Source organism: Conger conger, chromosome 15 (assembly GCF_963514075.1).
Source record: "Conger conger chromosome 15, fConCon1.1, whole genome shotgun sequence".
NCBI classification, from domain to species: domain Eukaryota; kingdom Metazoa; phylum Chordata; class Actinopteri; order Anguilliformes; family Congridae; genus Conger; species Conger conger.
Window position 1 is genome coordinate 21,776,378 of NC_083774.1, and position 10,044 is coordinate 21,786,421.

Below are 10,044 nucleotides of genomic sequence, written 5' to 3' on the forward strand. Positions count from 1 at the left end.
GTATAATTTTTTTACTCTTATTCAGTAAATGCCTGTTTTTACAGAATGTTTGTTGTGTATTTTTTTATTTTTTTTATTTTTCACTTTGCTGCGGGATCATAGATTGACAACAGAATTTCCATGTGTGGGATCCTAAAAATCTTCCTGATTACACTGACAGTTTCTTTTTAGTTGATTGGTCATGGCATAGAGATGGCAGCTTTGGGATTTGACCCTGCTGTTTTGAAGGCCTGGGTTTTATCCACTAGGCCAGTCGTTCTCAGCAGGGGCCCAGGGCCCAGAAGGGGGCCTGGGGGAGCTGCCAGGGAGGGCCTTGAGATCATAGGAAATGATTGAAAGCTCCAATAAAAAAACATCAAGCTCTAAGCTGTTCAGCTAAATCAATAACACAAAGCAAGCGATTAATAGCTGAAGATGTCTTTCTGAAGGTATCACACTCATATTGCTATGAATGGGGAAAAGGAAATAAAGAAGAATCTTTGCTTTGTAAATATTTCTTATTTTTATTTGAGCATTTTATTTAAATCACATGCTTTTATAGGGTTGCTATTCCTATTAATATGAAGAAATTATGGATTGACAGTGATTTAACTTTAACTTTTTCTGTAATAAATTGCAGCTGTACATAACTCAGGCTAATGATACCTGTGCCAATACCAACTGATTTAACTGTCTATTCAAGTCAATACAAATGTATTAATCCCTAAAAGGGCTATTACATGACAGCACACAGCAACACCGAACATGTACAATACACATATAGTATACACCTATGTAAGTGTACTATATTCCATTTTATCTCTATTTGCTGGAATGATGGTTGGTGCACCACTAGCCACCATTTTCTGATGTTGAAAAACGCCACTGTCCTGCTTCAGGCTGTGTTTGTCTTCTGACTGTTTCCACAATATTAGATAGGTATTTTTCATTATCCCAGTCATTATTACTGAGAGTAGGTTACAACAAACCCTGGCAAAGCAGAAAGAAATGAAGCTGAGTCAGAATGAATAGCTCATTCCCTGTTACAGTACTACATTATTCATATTTCATTAATCTTTAAGTCCCTTTTAATTTGAGCATAGTAAATGTTCTGTGTGATTTGGAGGAGTGGGGGGTAGCAGCATAACTTTGTTCTGTGCATCAGTGATTTTGTGTATGCACTTACAGGCTCATTTCATGCAACCCCCTCAAAGATGTTGCCATGTTTTCATTACCCAAGTACAAAGGGCTGCACATGTCCACAGTTGGTAGCCCACACACGAAAAAAACCCTGGAGGGTAACTATATCATTTGCATTGAAGAGATGAACTGATTAATAAGTCTGGGCTGTCTGGAAACGTTGGTGCATGAAGTGAGGCAGTCAGTCTGAAGTTGCCATTACATTTCCCCCCATTTTGAAAAAGCACTGCCCTCTCTGCAGGGGTGGATGTGATTATCAAGAGAAGGTGGACCTACACATCTACTACATGGTATGCATGGTAAGGTCTGTTCCAGAGGCACAGCCCACCTTCCTCTCCACATATATTTGTCATGTTCTATGTCATGTGACATGAGTGTGTGGTGTCCTCTTGCATGCTGGGACAGTGACGTGTGACCTTTAACATACATGTTGGCCACAGCTCCTTCACCAGTTTGCCTTTTTGTGGGTCTGTGAGTGGGTATGTGAGTGGATCTGTGAGTGAGTCTGTGAGTGAGTCTGTGAGCGGGTCAGTGAGTGAGTCTGTGAATGGGTCAGTGAGTGGGTCTATGAGTGAGTGAGTCTGTGAGTGAGTGAGTGAGTCTGTGAGTGAGCGAGTGAGTGAGTGAGTGTGTGAGTGAGCGAGTGAGTGAGTGAGTGTGTGAGTGAGTCTGCGAGTGAGTGAGTGAGTGAGTGTCTGAGTGAGTCTGTGAGTGAGTGAGTGAGTGAGTGAGTGTGTGAGTGAGTGAGTGAGTGAGTGTCTGAGTGAGTCTGTGAGTGAGTGAGTGAGTGTGTGAATGAGCGAGTGAGTGAGTGAGTGTGTGAGTGAGTCTGCGAGTGAGTGAGTGAGTGAGTGTCTGAGTGAGTCTGTGAGTGAGTGAGTGAGTGTGTGAATGAGTCTGTGAGTGACTGAGTGAGTGAGTGAGTCTGTGAGCGGGTCAGTGAGTGAGTCTGTGAATGGGTCAGTGAGTGGGTCTATGAGTGAGTGAGTGAGTGTGTGAGTGAGTCTGAGTGAGTGAGTGAGTGAGTGTGTGAGTGGGTCTGTGAGTGGATCTGTGAGTGAATGAGTGAGTGAGTCTGTGAGCGGGTTAGTGAGTGAGTCTGTGAATGGGTCAGTGAGTGGGTCTATGAGTGAATGAGTGAGTGAGTGTGTGAGTGAGTGTGTGAGTGAGTGAGTGTGAGTGTGTGAGTGGGTCTGTGAGTGAATCTGAGTGAGTGTGTGAGTGAGTCTGTGAGTGAGTGAGTGAGTCTGTGAGCAGGTTAGTGAGTGAGTCTGTGAATGGGTCAGTGAATGGGTCTATGAGTGAGTGAGTGAGTGTGTGAGTGGGTCTGTGAGTGAGTGAGTGAGTGTGTGAGTGAGTCTGTGAGTGGATCTGTGAGTGAGTGAGTGTGTGAGTGGGTCTGTGAGTGAGTGAGTGTGTGAGTGGGTCTGTGAGTGAGTGAGTGTGTGAGTGGGTCTGTGAGTGGGTCAGTGAGTGGATCTGTGAGTGAGGCCCCTGGTCCTCCGGCTCTCCTGAAGCCAGAGATAAACCCAAAGTGACAGCCTGGCCCTTTTAAGGAAGAGAAAGGAAGGCAGTCGCTATCTTTTCTCTCCACACTGCCCCTCCAAAATCCCCTGTCTTTTCCTTTCTCTGTTCCACATCACAGCTATTCCTGGTCAGCAACCTTACTTTTTCCATGAGGTCAAAAGGAGTGAACTAAATATGTAAAGGAATTGCTTTTCTCCTTGATATAGAAACATAGCAGAGAGACCCGTTGTAATGAAGGCTGAATGGTTTACACTGGCAGGAAAAGCGGCTATAATAATTTCCATCAAAATGTTTGCGTCTGAACAATATTTTCTGGTCTGCTTATTGGTATGGATTTGGGAATGTTTTCTCCTTCATTAGTCCTGCTTGTTGCTATGGTTTGACTCAGCATCTACCCCACAAAAAATAATGTATTCTTGTACATTTTGTCACCTATGTCAGTGTTTTGGTAGGAATCAAAAAGTTCCCCTAAGATTCCTGTGGTGTTACATTTTGCTAAGTATTAAAGACTAAAATCATTATTTTCTGAATATTGACAGAATTCTTTCAAAAAATCAATCTTTTCAGTCTCAACAGACTAATGGCTTCTCAGAAACAAGGCAGGTTGTGCTGTCCTGAGAGTAAGCACTGTTGGAGAAATCCAACAGCTCTCTGGCTCTGACACTGGGGACATACGATAACACAAGATAAGTGCCGACATAAACCAAGCACCATCTGAACATCCTAAAAAACCTTTAAAAACAGAAAAATGAATGAAAACCGTGTTGCTGAGACTGACATCTCAAACGCTTTAGTAGTCCAAAGTGTGGGGGAGTCCTAGTGCATATGAGCTGAGAACATTTTATAGACACTGAATTCAACTATGGAAAGAAGACTATAGTAAACATCTGAATTGCCATTAGGAAATTATATTTTTCAGTTGAGTGTGGCACATTGAAAATCATTTCACGGGCAGACATTTTTAATGTGTTTTATCTGATTTTGTCTATTGGTTATGTTTGTTTTTGTTGCCTTTTAACTGTTTTGTTGGCATGCTCCCCTTTTCTGAAAGTCAAGCTTTGATGTGCATCCACTGTCCACTGATATCTCTCTCTCTCTCTCTCTCTCAGCTCATCAACTCATTATCAATATGTCTGAATGCAAAACAGGACATGGACAGCTGTGATGTAAGCAGTTTGCAAAGTGAAATTGGCTCACAAAGGAAGCACTTGGCTGCAGCATTTGTGAGTGCTTGATGAATAGATGAGATCTGATTGGGCTTTTCCCCCAGCGTCAGACCACCAGCGTATTTTTCCTCTCTTGGGATCACTTCAGTGTTGAGGGTCAGCAGAGCAGAGTACAATGGTTAGAGGTGATGGCTATGTTTGTAGGATTTGCTTGAATGTCACCAACCAGCTTTCTCCTTAGAAGGACTGAACAGCATAGTGGCTGAATCTCCCAAAATAGACTCCAGTATGCAGGTTGACAGGTTCCCAACCCCACAGTCCCTCAACGAATCTCATTTTATCATTTTATCTTTCTGTTTGTACCCCTTTTCCTTGGTTTCACATCTTTATTACGATCATAACTCTCCCATGAAAGAAAACAGAAAGGTACAGAACACATTTCCATAAACAGAAAATTACTAAGCTGCAGTGACCAAATGGCATTCTTCCCCTAATGCTTTGTAAAATAAACAACAATGCTGTTTTCATCTGCGCAGGCAGAGGCCATACAAGGCCTTAATTGATGTTGTGTGTGTGCATGTGTGTCTACGTGTATGTGTGTGTGTGTGTGTGTGCGTGTGTGTGTGTGTGTGCATCATGAATTGTTCTCTGAGAATGTGATGCATTTCCTTGAGCAGCTGCACAACTCATGGACCCTCACACACAAACATGCTGCTCTTACAAAGTACTCCCCCTGCACACCAGCTGTATGAAAAAAAGGAAATGAGAACTTTGTTACGGAAAAACAAACAAATTACTCTTCACTCTAATGGTTTGTGTGACTGCATGATCAATTTATGCATCTAACTGGAGTATGGTAGGTGAAACAGATACTGCAATGTCAAAGGCCTGATCTTGCAGAACTGTGAGTCACCAGGAAGGAGTTAATATGTTCAGGACTGTTGGTGTGCAAAGTGACTCCTGAACTATTCTCAGTAGGTTCAAGTGGACACAGAGTAAGCTGTGGAACATCTCAGTAGCAGGCATACAAGTTAGTGAACCTGGCCCATTGTATGCCTGGCAGAGGGAGCCTGCAGAGAACCAGAGAAATTACCTTAAAAGGACCTGCCATTGTTGCTTTATTATAAACCGCAGTTAAGGCACCTACATTCCCCTCGGCAGGCCTCCTCTGAAAAACAGCTCACCGGGACAGTCTTTCCCACCAGTGATGTTGACAATAGTAAATGAGATGACTGGCTGCTGACATAAAGGACTTCCAGTAAGTTTTAATTATGTCTCCATGTCTCCTCCACCCACTGTGAATGCCATATTGTAAAATCACTGAGGTGTCACTGTCCGTTAATGAAATGACCAGATCTCCCCGTAAGCTTACATGAGTTTGTATGATAAAATGAAACTCTAAATTCGAAAGCTATTCTTAAGATATTATGACTGGGAAAATTTGGTTTATAATAACCTGAAGCGTGGGCACCAATTCAAAGATAAACTGAAAATCTTTTATTGTATTTTTGACACAAACATGGATAGAAACCCCATCATCCATCCACCCCACAAACCTGTAAGATTAATTTGAGTCTTTTACCCAGAAACTTTCCTTAGTGTTCCTTCCATTTCATTTGCTATATGACAAGTCAGTGAATATCAAAGTTGACTGAAGATGAGAAAGTTGTGTAGAATTCCCTGAAAAAATGACATAAAAAATTAAATATAGAAGTAGGTTTTTATGCTTATTTTCAAGTCAGTATAGATTATGGAAGAAGTAAATGTGCCCAAATAAAATATTTAAAATATTTACGTCAATGCTTTTATCGAGACACAGAATTGCTATAAAAATTCTTTAATATTTCATTTCTGATGAAAAAAGAAGAAGTATCTGGAAGACTGTAAACTAAAAGAAAAGACATAAAACCCAGTGCTAGTGGGTCTAGAGTAAAAAGCCTTGGCATTTTTAATTCATATTAAAGTTAGTGAAAAGTCTTGCATTATATAAAGTTATTTTTGAGAGTTCGATATTGAGAGATACAGAAGGTATGTACATCTGTACATTTTGCATTAAAAACCCTGCTCTAAGGAAAGTATTAGATTAAATGGATAAAGTGTTAGTCACATTGCCATATTTTGAAATGGATATTGCTATAGTTACAGTACACATTGTCAGCAAGTACCTGTTAACTGGATAGTATCAATGGATAAAGCATTGGTAAACCTTTGTTCAATGGGAACAAAACTTGGTAGGATCGATTGGCGGACAGACCTTTTTTAAATGACCTTAAGAATCTTAATTAGTGACGCTGTTGTTTTTACTGGCAATGAAGATTTAACTCTAGCACTGTTTTTCATGCTGTTTATGCAACGGTAACAACAGAGAAGTTCTCACTGTGAGAAACATTATGGGCACAGGCCTGTTAATGGGTAATGTATTAAGAATTTATTTAAGGGCATTGTCAAAACAACTGGGGCAGGTCTCTGGCTGCTTATATTTCATGCTAATTCAGCCGTGACTGCACCATACAGAAACAGGCAACTAAAATGGCAAATAAAATGTTGTAATATTTGTTTAATTGTTATTATTTTATATTTACATTTTTATTATGTTTGACAACATAAACAAAATGTATATAGGACTCTGGAATAATATTAAGATAATCTACCAAAAATTTGAATGGTTATTGATAGAGGATATGGAGGATATTTTGGTTTTTAGTCTATGAAATGTTGGCCTGACTATAGTTATGCCTTCACTGCTTTACCACTGTCTTTTCATGTCATTGTAATAGTGCTTTTGTCACAGACCCACACCCACCAAAAAACAAAAACAAAACAAACAAAAAACACCAAGCATATCATTTCATATCAATAATCTTTCCACAAGAAAACATATATTTATTATAATTCTACTAACCACAAAAATTGTGTCAGAATGCTGTGAAAAAGATAAACTTGTCCCCCCTCCACGCTCCAGCAGACGGGGGCTGGAGACACCGTGTTCTCCCTCTCCCCTCACCTCCCCTCTCCAGCTGGAGTTCTGGCTCAGTCCCTTTCTGCCTTATCTCTGTCAGAACAAGGGTGCTGGGGAATGTGGAGGGTGAAACTCTTATTTATAAACTCTGAGAGGCTGATAAAGGATTGGTGCTGGAGGCACACACAGCTCTCCGCTTGGGTCTGTCCGTCCCACCACCTGCAGGACCGCAGCTTGGCCTGCACAGTGAAACACCAGATTTAAAAACAAACCCTTCAAAGATGACAGACAACTGACAGAATCCCAAAGACATTTTCTTTAATTAGATAGATGTGGCATTGAATGTATTTTCACACACAGTCGCTTATAAGCAATTAATTCATTGTATTTAATTAATAGAAACATAAGAATTATGATCAACCATCTGCTGTGTGTATGAATAGGCTTTGTGTGAATACAGTCAATTCTTTCTACTGCATCTGAAAACATGTCAATGCCTCATTAATGAGGTCAACAACCATGCAAACAACATGAATGTAGAAATAAACAAAGCAAGCTAAGCAAACTGTGATAATCTTTCTTATTCTCTTTCCTTTTTTCTCTCCCTTTGTTTCTTGCCCCACTCCTCCTTTCTGTTTGTTCCTCTCTGTTTCTCTTCTCTTCTGGCTTCCTCTGTCTCCCTGGCTGGGTGCTCTCATCCCCCTCTTCACTGGGTCTTGGGTAACTTAGGCTTGTGTGTGTGCATGTGTGTGTGTGTGTGTGTGTGTGTGATGGGGGGGTGACAGAAATCAGACATAGCACCCAGCAGGACTATGGCACTGGAAACAACTATCTCTGGGGAAAAGGTCACTCTTCCACTCAATATTGACTCTTGTGTGCTCGATTAGACAAGATGGAAGTGTGTGCTTTTGCCATAGCGCACAAATATAACCACAGATATGTCCATTTAAGTCTGCTTCCTTACCTCAGTCATTTCCACATTGTGAAGAGGCATTCATAATTGTTGTTCCTGACTGCAACCAATAATTTATGCAAAAAAATGTATGGAAAAATTTCAAGAAGCAGGGATTTACTAATACTGTTGAAATTTACTGTCTATTTGTACAATTGATGTGAAGCTATGGCATGGCATTACAGATTTTCATGAAAAAAATTCCTTCTATGCAGTAGAAAAAAAGTAAAATTCTGTATTTTCTGAGCCAAAAAAATGTTTGATTGATGAAATCAGATATGTTTTATTTTATTATCAGCCAGCGTGCACAGCACAAATTAAACAGTATAAACCACATCCATAAATTGGAAAGCTGTTTATGAAGATGTAATGAGTCATTGTTATAGCATGTTTAACCTGTAGCCCTGCGTCATGTACAGTATCCAACAGCAGCCCTGCTGTTTCCATCCAAGTCTGTTAAGTTTTCACTGCGAAGAAAAAAAAAGAAATACAGCAGTAGGGTGTTAAGAGTTCTCTGCCAAAACTATGACATAAAGTTTGGAAGAAAAAAAAATTGGCCCCAGCGCCTATTTTTAGAAGTACTGTAAGGAACGGCATCGGGTCAATGATTACAAAAGAGGCAAACATTTCCAGAGACTCCCACTCCTCAAGCTCCAGCCCTTTTTGATTGTATTCCCACACAAAGTCAGGAAAAAGGCCTGCTCTTTGAACACAGGTTACATCTGAGCACCTGGGAGGAGGCGCGCTGCTGTTTCCCCCAGCCCTGCAGACCTGCAACACTCAAAACAAAGTTCACATGATGCACTCCATCTCGCTCATTTTTCTCCAAACCCTTCTGTAGCACCGCACCTCGTTGTTCCCAGTGGCATGCTTGCCTAACGGAAGAGCTCAGGTGACTCTTGTTGTGAGTCACAGATTGAAGATGTGTCACAGCAATGCGCAGTAATCATTTACACTGTGAGCGCCCTTTATGGGATGCACACATGGAGATGTGGGAGGCTGTAATATTTCACTGTTTTGGCTCTAATCTGACTCAGATGGTGAAGTGTCAGCCTGTCTTGGTTTAAAAGAGAGACGTGCACGTACAGTGGCTGTTGTTTTAATAAGTCTCCAGGGCACCAGGGGGGTGGGATTTTCTCATTCCAGTGCTGGATCCTCCCATCGCTTCATTAGCAGCTCATTTTCCAGTGTGAGGTATACAGCCCATAAGCTGATTAAGTACAAGTACAAAAAAAGACGTAATCGCAGAAATGACAGGAAGTCTCATTGCAAATGTAGAAAGACAACCTGGGGGGTCTGCAAAAAAAGCAGCATTTTCACACATTTTAAAGTAAAAGTTCAAGACAAAATCATTTAAAAACTATTAAATAATTGTCTTTTTTAAATTTATTAAGTTTGGTGGATCTATAATGCATAATCTGTGAATTTCTGTTGTTGCTATTATTATTATCATTATTATTATTATTATTATTATTATTATTATTATTATTATTATTATTATTATTACTTAAAACAGAATTTATTTAAATTGTCTTCATTATATTTGGTTTGTATAAGGATACAAATGTTCTTTATTTTATATTAAAATTGTATTATAGAAATAATAAATAGATATTGAACAAATATCATTAGTAGTTACATTGTTAATTATTTTTCCTTATTTTTACAATTTGGTTAACCATTTTAATAAATTACCAGTAAGTAATAAAAATGTATTTTTCTGAATCAAGCTTAATTTCAAACACTATGCATGACAGTAGGAATGAAGGCTGTATACTAAAATATATCTAGGAATGAAAAATATTGTATTTTCCTTAGAATTCTGTATAACACAAATTAACAAATACAATAGCATTATCCTGCTTATGATGCCCTTCTAACCAGACACCCAAACATCATGCGTTACATATATGCATTTATTGTGTGCTTACTGGCTTATGTAATGGTACTTGAATTATTTTACCAAGAACAAAATTGTTCTGTTCTCTTAGTGACACAGTAAAGCTACCTGCATGTTCCTATATGTTCAGCATTCTTTTTCTCTCTTTATGAGTTCACCGGCATTGGACTGAAGGTCAGTGAATACAATGGATTCCCTTAAAACTCTGTCAAACATTAGCAGCCTTGTGAAAGGAAATAAAAAGACCTCTGTTCAAGACCACATATTTCCAGGTACACCATACCATTTTGTGACACAGACATTTCTAAATTACAGCAACATGCTAAATTATAGTATGCTGCATTGTGGACCTGAGGGGGAG